Source organism: Pteropus medius, unplaced genomic scaffold (genome assembly GCF_902729225.1).
Source record: "Pteropus medius unplaced genomic scaffold, Ma_sr-lr_union100, whole genome shotgun sequence".
NCBI classification, from domain to species: domain Eukaryota; kingdom Metazoa; phylum Chordata; class Mammalia; order Chiroptera; family Pteropodidae; genus Pteropus; species Pteropus medius.
Genome location: NW_024352789.1, coordinates 510,808 through 527,845, shown reverse-complemented (window position 1 = coordinate 527,845; position 17,038 = coordinate 510,808). Strand labels below are relative to the sequence as shown.

The following is a 17,038-nucleotide window of genomic DNA, read 5'->3' as shown; positions in this document are numbered from 1 at the left end:
ACACTGTTACTAGAAGTGTTTCCCCTCAGTATTCCGAAATCAACCTCTCTTCCAGGACCGATGAAGTCCGAGATGTCTGGTCTTTTAAGGCACAGCACCCATCCAATGGACGGCCCACATCTTCCAAATGGCAGAGGTGGACTGGCGAGCGTGAAGCCGTCTACTTGAGCGAGAGAACAGTATCTGTTCCAAAAGGTTTTTAAATGAATAACGAATAACCTATATGCTGTGACTGCCTTTATTGTCCATTATTTCTACTCCTTTCAATTTCTGACACCTCGAATATATTTAAGTAGATCCTTACCCACGCCCAGAAAATATGTCCCCAAACAGGCAGCAAGTCAACCTAACTGATACGAAGCCCTAATACTTACAAGGACTGGATCTAAAACATGTATTCTAAGACAACTGATATGCTGACTCATTAAGTCCACAGATGAAAAACCAGCTTCTTTAAAGGAAGGTTTAGCAATGCCCAATAAAGCCTGAAGAAATCAGGCGGCAGACCTCACTCTTTCTCCGTAAATTTTCAAAACTAGAAACGGTTATGCCAACATGTTAATGGCCGAGGAGCTTCCTGTCTTCTGATACCTCACATATATATATATGTTGCCCTTCACAATGGCTATCTTAGAAGGTAATGACCATTCTGGCCATCTTTTCAGAGTAATCAAGTAAAACAGGCTCCCTGGTTCTTTAATCTCCTATAAAATGAGTGTTCCAATCTCTGTGACACAAAGAGCTATTTAACAGATAAACAAGTAGCGATTTGTTCATCAACCATTTTACTTTTGTCTCTGTCCTGACTGGTTAGTACTTCTTAGGTTTTCTCAGTCAGGAAGGTGTTATTCCTAAAACTATCAAAAGGTTCTTTGGGCCCTGGCACTGTTGATTAAATTCTTCTAAGTGTCAAGAATATCCCACAATTCAGCCCCAGAACTTCGACTCTCCAGGGACTCTCATCCAGTCCCATGGCTCTAAATACCAACTCTACAATGATCAACTCCCAGATTTACATTTGCCCCAAACTGGAGACTTATACATCCAACCGCCTACTCACTATCTCGACCCGAAACACTGAACAGGAAACTCAGAGTCAGCAGGACCAGACGAGATTCTTCACGGCTGCTCACCTGTGCCTGCTTCTCCCGATGCTCCTCGCGTCAGTGAACGGCACCCACTTTTGAGGCCGTCGCCGGAGTCGGTCTCGACTGCTCTTACTCAGACCCCACATCCAATCCAAGCCATCAACCGCACTACCTTCAAAATATACCCTGAATCCCTCTCCCTGGTAACACCCTCGGTTCGACTCGCAGCCACCTCCTGCCTCAAACGTCACAACGGCCTCCTCGCCTTGGCTGTACCGCGCCTGCCTTTCCAAGTGCATACACCGTCTCCAAGCCTCCCGTCAGCTTCCTACGTCATCTAGACCAAAACCTAGACATTCAGTTGTCTCCTGAGTCCCCGCATCACCTAGCCCGTGGCTACTTCTACCCATTGCCCACCCCGTCCCAGCCCTGAATGCAGCAGACACACTACTGCCCCAGGGCGCTGCATGGCCTTCGTTTCACCAGGCCCGGGGCCTCCTGAGCACCTGCCCCCTTACCTCGGCGACATCTCCTCGACCGCATCCCACCCCAAACGCGGTGACATCGCAGCCCTTTAACGCCTCGCGCACTGGGAAGGGAGCACTATGAGGGCGGCGATTTCTGGCTGCTCTGCTTACTGCTGCGTCCGGGGGCTCAGAGCGGCGACGGGCACAGAGCACAACGAACACCTGTGGAATGGAAGAACGAATATGCCTCCTGTCAGAAGGCACAGGAGGCAGGATGCTGGTTTTTATTGGACTCTGAACAGAGGACTTAACCCACGGATACCCTAAAGGGCTAACTGTCCGATGCAGTGCCTGGATAAACCACAGGCACACAATAAGGATGCAAGACGAAGAGATTTTTGTCCTACAACTGATATGCTCGGGCATAGAATCATCATATCCCAAGACATTCCTTCAGAAAGCTCTACTACGCCTTTAGAACCAAGTCTTGCTCGAAGCTCGCATGTCACGACAGAAGCAGTGTGCTCCGGCACTGCCAGACCTTGACCCGGACAAGAACGAAAATGCCCAACGACCTTGTCTGGGTCATCACTGTATCCGTGCCTGGCACACAACGAACACTCAGAAAATTCATGTTGCTCTTGTTTCTGAATCAAATGAGGTGGTTTAGTGGAAAGAGAGGGGTTCTGCTTTAGAGGAATCCACTGGGCTTCGAAAAATCAAAGACAAGACTGATTGCTTTTAAAAAGAGGACTGTCATAACTAAACCCACTTCGGTTCAAAGATTTAAAGTTCTCCACTCTAAAAAAATGTATACAGTAAGATACATCCCTGTTCACTTTGCAGACAAATCCTTGATTTGGTAAGAAGGTATAAAAAAAGACAAACACAAAAGCCTAATCTAGAGTGAAGGGGGAAAATACGAAAATTCACATGTGAGGAAAATAAGATAAAATCGAATTAAGAATTATAAAAAACATACATGTAAGGAAGATGTTTACATGCACTTTCGAAAATGGATTTTGCATATTACCTCCTACATGAAATATACATATGGGAGGTCATTTGCTTTGCTAAATAATAATTTCTCTTTTCAGGAAATGAAGAAGAGGAATAATAATAGCAAATCTGTATTATGCATTGCTATACGACATGTCAAGTACCTTATACATATTATCTCATACGATCCTCCAATAACCCTATGTTATATTATCATAATTTTGCAGTTAAGGAAACCAAAGATCATAAGTATTTTGCTAAATATTACAACATCGGTAAGGAGCGAAATTGGGATGAGCCGAGTCAATCTGATTTCAGAGTCCATGATCTTTATCTGTTTGGGATTTTCAACAAACTGAGGGGAAATATACGAATGAGGCTGGGATTTGTTCATTATTAAGAAGGCAATTATATATTTTTGTATTCGGCTGGATACTTATTATTTTCAAGGCTTGAGTAACTAAACCGTGACAAAGTGGGGTGCATTCTAGTAAAAATTTCTGAGTAACTAAAACATAACCAGATATTTCTTTGATTTGTAATCTTTGTTAGAAATCACCTTTCACTGTAACAATATACGATTTTGTCCAAGCACAGCATACTGAACACAGTTCCATCTTTATTTTGTCGATGATCTCTAAGTACAGAGGCCAGTCTTAGACAGCACTACAAACACAGCCAATCAGTGGAGAATGGGTGGAGAGTATGCTGATCCAAACTACAGTCCCCTGAACTCATCCTGCTTCGTTATATTCATCTTCGCGCCTCTGCAGATGATCTTCCTCTACCTAGAATGCCCTAAGCCTTACCGAATAACACGTCTATCCTCTAAACCTGGCTCTTCCCGCTTGTAGGAATGCATCCCTAACCCTTCCCTTCTCCCCGCAGATTTAATTCCCTTATCCCCTCTCTACCCGGAAGAAATGTGTCACATTGTATATTGTGATGTTTGTTAACAGGATGTTGTTCCTACTAGATTCATAAGTCTGAGGCAAAAAAATAAAATAAAAAATCGTCTTATTTACCAATACTTAAGCAGAAATGGGGATGGAGTAACCATTGGAAAAATGTTGGCTGGTCGAGTGATGAATGAATGAAATAATGAACCAACAAAAGAATGGAGACATACATGTTAAACGGAATTAAACCCCGCCCTTGTTCTACTTTCAAGTTTTTCCTTAAACACACACAAACACAAATAAAATTAACTTAAATCTCTAACTCACTGCAGTTTAAAGATGACTTTTTTCTGATACGCTTCTGCATAAACTTTAAATTCCCAACCTGTGTAATCATTTAGCTTGATGGACTCTCTATTTACTTGAGATTTACATCCCCCAAATTTCTTTGAAGACCTTTATACTATATATACTGTCCACCCAGTAATTATTATACATGATTGGTTCATTCCTCTATTTTCTGAAATGTCAGAGTTAGCAGTTTTTTCTTCCAAAGACAATCTTTTAAATTCTCTCCATTCAGCCCCGTTAGGCTTCTTACATTGGTAAATATCTAAACTCTGGAGCTTTCATTCTCAGCGGTGCTGAATTTAAGAAACCTTATAATAAGGAATGTCTCCTCACATCCTAAATCATGTCATTTACACCAAGAAGCCACGATACAGCTACTATATAACCACCTGTGGTCTTAGCACAAATAAAACTGAATGAGAAGTATCAAATGTGGAAAAGACAGAACCCTAAAATAAGATTAAGTCAAAGACTTATGCTTTATCTACTGTGGGATTAGGATGTAACAAAACAAATTAACCAAGCTTTCACTAATGACAGAATTCACATTCATTTGAAGCATAACTGTCGGCCTTTTGTGGAAGGAAAGGATACATATCTAAATACTATTTTACCAGCAACCACTTCAAATATCTATACCCTGATTCATTTCAGTAAGTCGACAGGAATATGTACTTTCTTTTTCGACAACGTTTCCACTCACGATAGTCATCCTCTTCAACATGGTACATTCAGCAACTTAAGCAATGCTTTGGGTTTTCAAATGTCCACAATCAGAATTTCAACATGCATTTTACTTTCATTAAACAGCAAGCTGATTTTAGACCAATCGAGAGGAACTAAGAACTGCAAAATGTTTTTAGTATCTTGTCACTACCACTGAAAAAAAACAAAACAAAAAACTTTAAGAAATACATTATTTATCACCTGTCCATTTGAAAAAGCTGATAAGCTTTTCTGGCAATTATAGAAACAAACTTGCATTTTTTTCTTTCAATGCAAATACCTAAAAACAGTGAGGTGAATTTCAATTCAGCTCACTTCTTCTTAGTTTGCAGAGGGACTCCAACTGACAAGTAGCAGAGATTAGAAGTACTGGGTATAAGTAGTTTAGTTCCAACTATCGTTAGATACTTTAAAAGTGATATAGACCTAACTAGGGAGAAATAATTCCCCATTTAAGAGTGCATGAATGTGTACACCGAAGTGTTTGTAGATGAAATGCTATGTCTGGAAGATTTGTTTCAAATAAGCAAAGGGAGAGAGGCTCGTGGATGAGGATGCAGTGTGATGACTGGGTGTGGACAGATGTTCAATCGGCTGAGTGGTGAATACCTGAGAACTCATTTAACTGTTTTCTTCGCCTCTGCGAACGTTTGCAATTTTTCACATTTAAAAAATGAACACAATTAAATGGGAAGAAAAGTATACAATTGTTATCGACTGAGAGCAAATGACTAAAAACTATGAAAAGCAAAAACAATGCCAAAAGTAAAATTATATAGTCTTCAAACGTAAAAAAGTTTGATGATCCACAGAGGAAATACGACTCTGAAAGAGCAATAAGGTTATTAAATTTGTCATCACTGAAGCCATAATTTATTAATTATGTTATGTCAACATCGCACTGCCGTTACATCTTCAGTTAGGCCGTCGCTAAAAAAAGGGATTTCTAAAACGTGAAATGTAGGATTGACAGTTATTAACTAAGATGACAAATCATAAGTACGAAAATCTAACTTCTACCTACAAAAGAATATAAACAAACAAAAAAACACGACAAGTAATTCAAAGGAAAAAAACTACACTATAGTGCAAAACAAAACAAAAACTTTCATTTCCCTTTCTTATGGCAGCCAGGCTTAAGACATCTCATGCTCTGAAAACGGTGGCACCAAAAAGATCTCACCATGATTTCAGTAAAGTTGTCTATTACCTTTAAAAGACTCAGACCAACACACATAACCCAAATTGCGACATAAAATCATTTAACTGGAGACCCGCCACCTACGCGTGTAGTAAAACTTCACCACTGTGTGGAGGCAGATCACCCTGGGCAGGGCTGAATGCGCCAATTCTTTACTCACGGGCAAGGAAGACTTAGAATAAAGCCTCAAGCGGTACTGCTAATGCTGTCAAGACGCAGTGCCTAGCGAGATTCAGGGAAGTTAAGCTCCATGTTTTAAACACAACTCAAGAATAGAACATAGAAATTGCTTTCCATTCTTGATCTTTAGAGATCCTGAGTAATTTCTTGTGATCATTACGAGCCTTTTTTTTAAGTATCTCATACATAAAGAGTGTATCTCCATTTGTATCTACATGCACAGATGTGTGTACACTACGCACATGCATCGACATATATTTTTTAAAAAACCATAAGCTACTATAGTTAAAAATTACAGAAAACATTAAAATTTTCACAAATTTACTTGACATCCTTACACAAGAGGCCATGACAATAAAGAGGAGACAATGAGACCATTTTTATGGTCTGTCCATTACCCTGCTGAATCCTGTATTCTGCCCAATTAAAATACCTTTCTCAATTTCTTGTTCTTCAAAATATGCAGTAATTATTTTTAATTTCTCATACTAGTGAAATAACTACTGAATTTTGCCCCAGAAGTGTTTCCTAGATATTCAAAATGACATTAAGATCTTTTTACATAAACTCACTACAGAAATAAATCCAAAACAAGATAAGGAAAGCAACCAATTAAAGTTTACTTCCTTTTCACACCAGAGGGTTCCTTCGCCCCAAATCATCAGGTCCATCATTTGATACCAAAGCACATGTTTTAGCTACAGAGTTGCATGTAGAGTGTGAGGACTTTATAGCATCCTAAGAATCAGTAAGAGTAAAAACTGCAATGAAGTCATGAAACCTGTTTCTGGGAACAAGCTTCCCTGCTCCTTGTCCTTTTGAAGCCCGACCATCATAACAATTCAGAGCTTCAACTGGATGAGACTCTCTTTAAGGACAGAGGCTGCATACTGTCCACCTTGTGTCCCCTGTACAGAATTAACTCAATAATGTCTGTTGTAACTAAAATAAACTCCAGGAAACGAGCTTCAAAACACTTCGGTTCCACTGCAAAACTAGAAAAATTAGTTTCCTAGATAATGATAAAGAATAAAACTATAAACATCTGTGCTATATTATATTCCGATTCATGTACTAACAGTGTTAGAATCATGTACTAACACCGTGGAAATAAGTTTGCAAAGAATAAAGAATAAAATAAAAATAATAAAAAACATAAACCTTAAAGTTCTCCTTCCTGACAGCATGCTCAAATACTGTCATAAAATCTTTCATCTTAAATTCATACTTTGTATACCAACTATACTTAAATAAAAGAATAAATTTTAAAAAACTCATCAACATCTTCACCTCCAACCTATAAAAAATAAGGCTTTCAAATGAGACCTGAATATAAATTGATTCTCTTCATTACAATTTAAGTTCCTGGAATTGTATGCATAATTTGTGTGATTGTGCTTATGCTAATTTTCTACAGTGAGGGTCTTTCATCAGATTCTCAGAAGGGTAAGGGACCCAAAAAAAACTTTAAGAACCACTAACCTAGCATATAAGAAACATTTCGTTTTCCAGAGAATTAAAGTGAAGCTGGCTTCGTTCAAGTAGTCTCCCCTCATATTCAGAGGGGATCCTTACTATAAAATTAGTCTTTCGAAGAATTCCTTCAGTCTAGCCAAAAAGTTCCAATATCCACAGGCACATAAAACCATTCCCAGATTCCCAAAACAGTCCACCCGTAAGTGCCCCCCCTCCCCAAAAGGCCAAAGAAGGCAAACTCTATCACAAACTGGCCACCCTATTAGAGTCTTAAATACACTTGTATCCCTCCATATTAAAATGCCTGGAAGATCTAAATTTCTTCCAAACTGAACGGACTTTTTAGGAAGGTTTTCTAGTCCCATCCCACACTGACTTGTCTGCCTCGCTCGAGTTAAGGCGGGTCTCTGTCACAAGTCCCCCCTCACATGCACCCAGGCTATTTCCCCAGGGCCACCCTTATGAGTCTCACCCCAAGGCAGGGCCTTTTATTGAGCAGTTATTCAATAAATATTGGCTGAATGAAAGAGGACCCTTCCTCCCACGGGTTTAAAGTTGAGCTGTGAGCCCCACGCAGCTGCTCCCTCAAACACACACGCGTGTCAGAAGCGCTCTGCTTCCTCCATGGACGAGAGATCACACAGTCACGGATGCCCGCTTCCACTGGCGAAGCTGGCAAGGGCAAGCTGCCTCCCCACGCACGTCTGACACAGCTGAGCGCCACCAAACACAAGTCAGCAGGTCGCAGGTGTCCCCGCCTTTCCCATAAACGCAGATCTGCCTGACGAAGTCCTCCTGAGGCTCCTTGGTAGGGCGAATATACTACTGGACTAGTCAAAATACCTGAGTTACAGTCCCAACTTTGTCCCCAATTTAACATGTGACCTTGGAAAAATTATCTTTTTGCCTCAACTTCCTATTCTGTAAAACGGGGCGTAACCTCACCGACATTTGGGATGACAAAGACACCGAAAGCGCGCTCCGAAGAATACAAAACCTCTCCTCCACGACAAAGTGTCACTGGAAACTCGGGCCGACAGAAGGGCCGTGCGCCCTGCACGCCCTCCCGGGGGCCGTGCCGTCAGAGACGCTCTGGGCCCTCGCGTCACACACTCCACTCCAGCGAGAAACAAACTACTGCTAAGCCCGTGACCGCAGGGGCCACGACGGGCGGCCCCCGCCCCGCGCCACCGCACGCCACAGGCGCCTGGGACACTGCCGCCGGGGCTGCTTTCCCAGCACGCGACAGGGCGCTGCCGAGCCCTACCACGCACACGCCCGCCAGCGGGGACCGTCCCAAGTTTTACGCTAAAAATAAGCAAACTTAGAAGGGAAACTCCACGCACCCTCCCGGAGCACTTTCCGTCCTTGCACGCGCGCGCGCGCACACTGCCGTTGCACACCGACAGCTCATCTGCCTCCCGGAGCCGAAGCGCGTACCTGCCCGCACGACCCCGGCGCGACCGGCGCAGCCGCCGGTCCACAGGTGAGCGGCCGTCGGCGCGGCCCCCGCCGCCCGCGCCCACGGGACCGGGGTGATGCTCGGGCCGCGGCCGCCGCACGCACACTGACCTGTCAGGGCCCGGCCGGCTCCGCCTCCGCGGCCCCCCGCCCCGGGCCGGGCGCCCGCCTGTCAGGGACACCCCGCCGCCCCGCCGGGAGGGACTTCCCGGGACGCGCGGGCCCGCGCCCCCTCCCCCACCCGCCGCGGCCCCCCGGCCGCCCGGCCCGGGAGGTGACAGGCGCTCCCAGGAAGCCGGGCCGAGCGGCTGCGGAAGTGGCCGGGCCCGCAGGCCTCCGGCGGCGCTACTCACCGAGGCCGAGGCGGCGGCCGCGGGCGACGAGGGCCGGGAAGTCGGGGAGACGGGGAGACGGGCCGCCGCCGCCGCCGCCGCCGCCGCCGGCTCCCCCGCCCCGGGGCCGCCGCGGTCCCCGCCGCTTGGCAAGAGGCGGCCGGCGGCGAGCGGACCGGCGGAACTGCGCGGGGAGACGGGAGAGGCGCGGGGCCCAGCGGGGGAAAGCGGGGAGGCGGGTCCCGCGGCCGAGACGGGGATCGTCTCCCCCTCCGCAGAGCGAACCCAAAATGGCGGCGGCGCGGCGGCGGCGGCGGCGGCGGCTCCTCGGGAGGGAGGGAGCGAAGGGCGCCGCGCGCCCCCCCGCGCGCCCCGCCCGCGCCGCCCCTGCCCGCCGCCCCCCCTCGCCCGCCCGCCCGCCCGCGCGGCCCGAGGCGCTGGGCTCGCGGCTCGCGGCCGGCCGCCTCCGCCCGCGACCGACCACGCGCCCGCTCGTTACGCGCCCGCTCGCCGGACGCCCCCGCGACCCGCTCCTCGTTGACCGACGGCGCGGACGCCGGACCCTCGCGTTACCTCCATTTACGACGCCAGTGGTCGCCTCCGCCTCCGCCTCGCGCGCGGCCCCGCCCCCACGCCGCCAACCGCCGCCGCGGCCGCCGCCGCCCCCGCCGCCCGGCCCCGCCCCGCCCCGCGCGCGCCTCCCACAAGCCCCCGCGGGCCGGTTCCACCGCGCGCGCGCCGCGGGAGCCGCCGCGCCGAGCGCGTCCGAGCGGCCGCGCCGCGCCGCGCGCCCCGCCGCCCCCGCAGCCGCGCACCCGCCCCGGGGCCGCTCACCTCGGCGGCCGCCGCGCCGCGCCCGCCCGGCCCGCCGCCCCGCCGCCCGCGGGCCGCGGGGAGCCGCGCGCGGACGGCCGGGCGCCCCTGCGCCGGGCGCTGGGTGGAGGCCGCGGCGGCTGCGCGCTGCGCCGCTTCCTGCCGCCCGGGCCGCGCTCGCCTCTCGCAGCCCTTCCGCGGCGGCGCCCGTGTCCGCGCGTCCGGAGCCTGGCCCGCCACCCCGCGGCGAGGGGACTGGCCGGCGCGGGGCTGCGCCCTCGGGGGGACGGCAGCGGCACTCCGGAGTCCGGCAGGTAGGCAGCCCGGCCACCGGGGCCGGCGACCCTGCCGGGGCGGCCTCCCGGCTCGACGTGGCGGGCTCGGGACCCAGGAAGAACACGCGCGGCTTCCTCCCTTCCTCCCTCCCTTTTTTCCTTTTTTTTTTTTTTTTCCTAACCCAGCTTAGATTTCTCGGATTTCACAGCGCCGACTGTGCGCGACGCTTTTTCGTGCACTAACTCTCGCCGTTTCTGGCGGACGGAGGATGCGGTTTCGGCCTCGGCGCGTGGCCCCACGTTAGACCGCGAAGAAACCACGCTTTTCTAGTTCATTTCTGGCCTCGGGTGTCCTTCAGAGAGTTACGGTTCCTTAGCGAGAACCGAAACACTGGACCCAAAAATCAGCAAACGCCAAACCTGCCTTCGGGGTTGGTGTGTGAGATCGTAATGTACGTAAAGTGGAACTAGCTCCTGGGCACAGGGAGTGCCGCGTCGTGTGTTATCGGTCGCCGCTGATGTTGATGAGCTTTGTGGGTGTAATTGTTAGTTTGTGTCCCGTTCTTCCAAATCGTTAGTGAAATAATGCAAAACCACGCTTATCGGATTTCTGTGGCTACTGATGTTTCTCAAAACGGTGCTGTGAACATTTACTCTTTCTCGATGACTGAGTTCAGGAGAAATATGGACTCATAAAATACACAGATGATCCCGAAGTTTATCTGGCAGTTTTTAGTTTCACCCAAAGAGTAAAGCAGAGCACACGAGGGGCGCGATCTACTTGGGTTGCCCTTTACCTTCATCTGCAGACTTCCCTGCAGGGATCAGGGAATAGCTTGAAAATCACTGTACTAGGTCGATCTCTAAAGTTCAAGCAGATGCATAAATTTCCGCCTACCATATTTCAGTATGTGGATCTGGTTTTGTTTGCTCGCTTTGTTCTTTACAGTAAAGAGGAAATCAGTTTTAATTACCTCGCTGTATATTTGCTTTTTCTGTTTCTCAGGTCCCAGCTCTTTTCATGGAGCCCATTTAGGATATGTCGGTGTTTTTTGATTGTGTTAGGTATGCAAGTGTGTTATATCCTTTTATAATCTTTTATAATCTGGTGCAGAGTGAGTCATGGAAATGTTGACTGTTAGATACTTAGAACATGAGAAGAGATAGACAATACCGTGCCAGGAGATCGTGTGTTCCTGTCCAATCCTAGTAATAACGCTTGGAGATGATCATCTTATCCCATTTTACAGATAGCCTGAGGCTCAGAAGTCCAGTAAGTTTGCCTGTCTCTTAAAAGCCTAAATTGTTTCACTATACCACATTGCCTTCATAGTAAAATGTCTTATTAGCAACAGAACCGCATATAACACGAAGAGAATAACACTTCTGATGGAATTCCACCACGCCCCTGTGTGAAGAAGGTTACTTGTCTCTGCCACTGTTCAGCGGCACCGATTCATGAATGCCAGCTGTGTATATGCAAATAAGATGATACTGTGTTCTTTTGTGTATGCCCCGGTGCCTACAGGAGACCAAAATATATTAAGTGCTCATTATTTTGAGTGGATTATACTATTGAAGGAACGAGTGCCGAAATATTCGAACCAAGGAAGGGATAGAAGACAAAATCATGGTTTCTCCAACAATGTCCACGTCCTCATCCCCAGAACCTGTGACTGTGCTGTCACATGGCAGGGCGACTTGAGGCTGCAGACGGACTCGAGGTTGCTCATCAGCTCACCTCAAAATAGGTCGTCCCGGGCTATCTGGTAGGCCCACTGTAATTAAAGAGTTCCGAAAAGGTGGAAGAAGACAGGAGTCAGTGTCGCGGTGGTGTGCTGTGACAAAGGCTCTGAAGGTATCGGGGCAGCCTCTGAAAACTGAAAAAGTGTAGAAAACAAAAAACAGATTCTCACTAGAGTCTCCAGGAAGAAGGCTCAGCCTCCTTCTGCAGACACTTTTTGGACTTCTAAACCACACAGCTGAGATGACAAATTGATGTAGTTTTATGCCACTCGGTTTGTGGTCACTTGTTGCAGCAACAGTGGGAAATGGAAAGGGAGCCACGTCGAGACTCCCGACGTGCTCAGCCTTGGGTCGGGTTTGTGCTTTAAACGAAGGCGTGGTGTAACTGAAACTGCTTTAAGCCAAGGGATAGGCGCTCAGCGAAGCTGCCTGAACCTCCAGGGCAGCAATGCTCGTTTTATTGTGCTTCATTCACTTCGTTGCATTTCTTTACAAGTGGAAGGCAAGACTCTCCACCAGCAAAAAGATCTGACTTGCTTTGTTGTGATACTTGCTTTATTACGGTGGTCTGGACCCAAAGCTACGGCATCTCTGCTGCTCTGCTCCCGGCCTCCGGCCTCCAGCTGCAGACAGCTGGCTGGGTTGAGTGATCTCACTGCCCCACGGACTTCCCCACCGGGACTGGGGCAGGTGGACATTATCTCACGGAGCTTCCTCACCGGGATGTTGTCTAAATGCAACATAGATAAATAGGAAATGTAAACTTTTAAAATAATGTTTCACGTCTTAAAAGAGATTTTCATTTATGTCATTTAATCCCTCTAACAATTCTATCTTTGGATATTACCATTATCTCCACTTCAGAAATGAGACGCACAGTGTAAGTAACTTGCTGGAGGTCACGCAGCTAGTAAGGTTTCAGATCCCAGCAGTGCGGTCGTGGAGTCCGTGATTTTAGCCGTACTGCCGTTACTGCCGTACTTGCCACTGCTTCCTTGTCTGTAAGTTAGAGCTAATAATGTCACCTTCATCGTGGGATTGTTGTGTCGGTAAAATGAGTTAGTTCACATGAGGCGCTCTGAACTCTGCCTGACAAGCAGACAGTGCTCGGCGAGTGTCAGCTGCTGCTGTCCTGCTTGCTTGAGGTTTTAGAGCCCGAGGCATCTTCCGGGGGTGTCAGAAGCTGGAGGAAAGGGAACGGGAAGCACGTGCTCCTCACTCCGCCTGGTGCCCCGCCCTACCAGCACAGCCCTCTGATCTCTTTTCCGCTTAGTGTCGTGAAGTGCCGTCAGCTTGGTGACAGTTCTGTTCCCGGAGTGGGAAGCGGCTGGAACCAGCACTCAAGTCCAGACGGAAACGGGCTCAAGGCGGAAAAAGGCTTAAGACTGTGTCATTTTTTTCCTATAGAGAATGTGATGTGAGAGGTGCCCACGTGAGAAACCAGAGGGTCTGTCACACGCTCGAGGTAGATTTAGATGTGTGGTTGGAAATGGGGACCTACCGTGACACGATTTGATGCCTCAGGGTCTCCTTCGTAGAGAAATGTACAAACAGCAACTCACACAGGAATATGCATGCAGAATAACTACTCGTAGCTTTAAAAGTTTCGCTAGGGGTTTGTCGATTCAATTTGTAAAAATGTACTCTTCGCCTGGGCAACAGCAGCCTGGTTCAGAATTCAGATGGTGCGGAAGAGCCCGCCCCCTTCCCCTCGCCCCGCGGCGACCGCGTCCCCTCCGAAAGCGGCGGCGTTACCTACCAGTCCTTGCATGTCATTCAAAATATTGGCCTTCTTACAAACGAATTGGATAGATTTTCCCGTCTTTTACACAAGCGATAGCTGGCTGTATACACTGCCTGCGCTTTTTTCTCCTGGTCGATGTGTGTTGGAGACTTTTCCTCGTTAGTGCCCGGGCAGCCTCTGCGGTGGCCTCGTTTCGGACTGGCTGCGTGGATGTGCTGCTCATCCACTGTGGACAGATACTTAGGTCCTTTCCATTTTTTTTTTTTTAATATTAGTAACAGTGTTGCCATTGAATAATCTTATATACATGGGGACCCCTATGTTTTTATTATGTCACTATAAAAATAGTTTTGCTTAAGTCTCAAAAACTTTGTTTAACATGGACACCTTATCGAACTTCGGACAGTTTTTATTTCATAAACAGTATTAATATTGTTAATGTTCTATTATTATTATGACTAACGTTAGAAATAAAAATGAAAGGAGAAAATTACCTGCAACAGTAGCACCACAGTAGGTCCAGATTGTTTTGTGTGTATTTTTTTCCTTAAGTCTTTATCTTCATGCATCTCCGCTCCAGAACCATAATCAAAATACACAGTTGGACGGAGATCAACCTAAACTTCTCAGGCGCTGACCCGGGCACGTGGATACACTTAGCGCGCCTGTTGCGAAGGCTTTAGAGACCGCGCAGACGTTTCCCCAGTCTGGAGTCAGCCTGTCGAGGAATCATCTAGCTTTAGTGTGTCGAGTGACACCCAGAATGTCCTCTCGCCCAGGAAGCAGTCACAGTCCCTGCAGCACCGCTCCCCCAAGGCGTGACAACTGAAAATGCTTCCTACAGTGCCACATGTCCCGCCGCGGGCACAGATGCCCGGGGTGAGAACCACTCGCTTAGGAAAAGAATTCCTGATCATCAGGAAGTCATACCAGTTAGAGAAATGTCACGGCAGAGTAACATATCCTTTTGGTCATGATTCCTAAAGTGGCAAGTCAGAATAGTGCTGTTGTGTATATATCATGTCTTCATTAAAGCAAAGCATTTGACTTTTTGCAGAAATACAGCTTTTTTGGAGAAATATGTACTGAGTGTTTAATCGGCTGACTAATCACACACTCAGGGACTACATGTTAGTTAAGTGGGTTGAAATCGCCTTAACCACTGCCATCTGTGCTGTGGTTCCGACGCCTAGCTGCCCAGTGGGATCATCAGGGAACCCCAAAAAGCCCCAACGTCTGAGTCCCGGAGGCTGATTTAACTGCTGAGACACGGTCTGGGCATCAGAAGTTTTTCTGGTGCAGCCGCGGCGGAGAAGCACTGGCCCAGGCTGCGCTGCACGCTCTTCGGGAATTGCCTGTTAAATCGTCACCGAGGACATGTTTTTCAAATTTATAACTGTCACAAAATTTTAAGGGACAGGTAACGTGCGTGTGATAGATTTAGAAAGACAAAAAGATCGCCACGTGTGGGATCCTGGGTTGGATCCTGTCGCAGAAAGCGGACATTAGTGGAAAAATTGAGGAAATCCAAATCAGGCCTGTCTAGTCAGCAGTGTTGTGCCGATGGCCATAACTTAATCTTGGCAGTTTGCTGTGCTCACCTAGGAGTCACCATCAGGGATGCTTGACGAAAGGTGCAAGGAAGCTCCCTGTACTCTCTTTGCAAGTCTGTTAGTCCAAACTTCTTAAAAATGCAAACTTAAACACCAGTACCACGGATGGTTACCGCTTGCCACTACACACCTGTGTGACGAGATTTCTAGTACTGCGCGTACAAAATAAACCGACATTCACTTGATGCTGAAACTGCAACTCTGATTGAGATTTTCGTTCGATCTTTTGGTTCTCATCGGTTAGCTTTAGAACTAAAGGTTTAAAATTGTGCATTTATATAATTTTTTAACAATAGAGAGTATCGACAAACTGAAATCCGGTCCAAAATTTATAAAGTGAATTCTAATAATTCACTTATTCTTAGCTGAAATCAAAATCAACAAATAGCTGCACAAATAAAAGATTGAGGCCACTCGGGCAGAGAAGTGGTGTGTGACAAGGGCTACGGCTCTTCGGTCCGACCACCGTGTTGTGTGCCGGCGTGTCCGCGCGTCCACGCCGGCCTGTACAGTGGTTTCACATCAGTGAGGTGGTCATTTTGCAGTTCTTCTCCTAAGGTGGTACCGTCTACTTCCCACCCCTGGAGTCTGGGCTGGCCAGCAGTCCCGGGAGCCTGTCAGGTTTCTGAGCCACGTTTGAAGAGGTCCTAAGTTATTTTGGCTCCCTTGGACCTTTGCCACTGCCATGACAAGTCTGGGACACGCTGCTGCAGGATGAGAGACAGTGTGGAGCAGAATCAGTCATCCCAGCTGAGACCGACCTGAGCCAGCCAGCCTCAGACACACGAGGAAACCCAACAGAGACCACCAGACCTGGCTCAGAGCCAAAGAACTCACGCGCTTGTCGCTGTAGCCTTGTGAGCAATGACAGTTATTGTTTTAGGCCACTGAGTTTTGGGGTGATTGGTTATGAGCAACAGCTGATACAGTGCTTCAAAGGATGCTGTGATGATAAGTGAGCATCTGATGTATATAGCACGTTGTCTGGCACACAGTAGCTCATCAGTTCATGTTAGTTTTCACTATTGCTTTTGTTTTAATATGGCTAACTAGCAAGTTTTTAAGTCACACCTTTATTGAGATTCACATACCATAAAATTCAGTATCTTAGAAGTGTGCAAGTAGGTGGATTTTTCATATGGTCACAGAGTTGTGTAACCACCACCATTAGAACACTTTTATCACCCCCAAAAGCACCCAATCAGTGGGCTCCATTATCCCCTCCCCCAGCCTCTGGCAACCACTAATCTAATTTCCTACCTCAGTGGCTTTGCTTGTTGTGGACATTTCATGTAACTAGAACCATAGTACACGTGGTCTTCTCTGACTTCCGTCCCTTTGTTTGAAGAGTCGTCCCCGTCGTGGCTCGTCTCGGAACGCCACGTCTCGTGTTACCGGGTAGTGACCCGTCGTGTGGGTGCCCCGCGTTTATCCATCATCAGCCGCTGGACATCCGGGTCGTTTCCACGTCTCGGCCGTTACAACTGATGCTGCCGTGCGTGTGTGTGCACAAGCGTCTGTATGTACGTGTGTTTTCGTTTCTCGGGTTACGAGCAGGGGTCACGCGCAGGGAACTAGACCGGCTGGGCCGTCCGGTAGCTCCGCGTTCTGTCTGCGGGGAACTGCGGGCGGGTTTGAGGAGCGGCCACACCGTTCCGCGCTGCCCG

General features: G+C 47.9%; 2 protein-coding genes across 7 annotated transcripts in view; one reads left to right on the top strand and one right to left on the bottom strand.

The window, feature by feature from the left end:
* The window catches only part of ASH1L (ASH1 like histone lysine methyltransferase), a 108,147-nt gene extending 98,833 nt beyond the window's left edge, over nt 1-9,314 (bottom strand). For all 4 annotated transcript variants that reach the window (XM_039849607.1, XM_039849610.1, XM_039849609.1 and 1 more), the window contains exon 1: nt 9,202-9,314. The gene's annotated coding sequence lies outside the window, so the exon portion shown is untranslated. The remainder of the gene's footprint in view (nt 1-9,201) is intronic.
* DAP3 (death associated protein 3) overlaps nt 8,546-17,038 on the top strand; it is a 23,701-nt gene continuing 15,208 nt past the window's right edge. Inside the window, exon 1 of one of the 3 annotated variants that reach the window (XM_039849643.1) lies at nt 8,546-8,873. The gene's annotated coding sequence lies outside the window, so the exon portion shown is untranslated. Of the gene's footprint in view, nt 8,874-10,175; nt 10,308-16,782; nt 16,895-17,038 lie in introns of those variants that run through there. The other 2 variants (XM_039849642.1, XM_039849644.1) reach the window with 2 other exon arrangements.